This window comes from Penaeus monodon, chromosome 33, assembly GCF_015228065.2.
Source record: "Penaeus monodon isolate SGIC_2016 chromosome 33, NSTDA_Pmon_1, whole genome shotgun sequence".
NCBI classification, from domain to species: Eukaryota; Metazoa; Arthropoda; class Malacostraca; order Decapoda; family Penaeidae; genus Penaeus; species Penaeus monodon.
This window is the reverse complement of record NC_051418.1, coordinates 24,349,430-24,349,901: the sequence shown is the minus strand read 5'-3', so window position 1 is coordinate 24,349,901 and position 472 is coordinate 24,349,430. Positions and strand designations below refer to the sequence as shown.

At 41.1% G+C, this 472-nt stretch overlaps 1 protein-coding gene across 1 annotated transcript in view; it reads right to left on the bottom strand.

Annotated features, from left to right (window-relative positions):
• The window catches only part of LOC119594179 (restin homolog), a gene marked incomplete at its 3' end in the record, with an annotated part of 178,844 nt that overhangs the window by 128,332 nt on the left and 50,040 nt on the right, over positions 1 to 472 (bottom strand).

Below are 472 nucleotides of genomic sequence, written 5' to 3'. Positions count from 1 at the left end.
AACAAACTCGTCTAGCACAGTTGTCCGAAAACATCTATCCGATCCGTCTTTCTCGTTTAATCTTACCCACAACACCACACACTATGCCCATACAGTCGTCCAGTTTGTCCGTGTGATTCCTATAAACGGTATCAAACATAACAGAAATAAAGTCAAACAATAATGAACCACGTCAAGTCAGGTCTGTAAATGCGGCTTATGCTTAAAATGGGAAAAACCAAATGGGAAGCATCGTTCAAAGTGGGAAATTTACCTCCGCTAAACTATATCATGAACTACTCAGCTGCCTGCTTGCCGTGCCAATCATCTTTGGTAATTCAGTCAGCAATTTAGAGCTCATGCACACAATCTGCAGTCATATCACATCGGAAAGTTGCACAAACACAGGGGGAAGTCGGCCCAAAAGCGACAGTGGAGTTTATTGTTAGTTAAACTATGCTTGTAGAGAGAATGGAATAAAAACAATGAATAC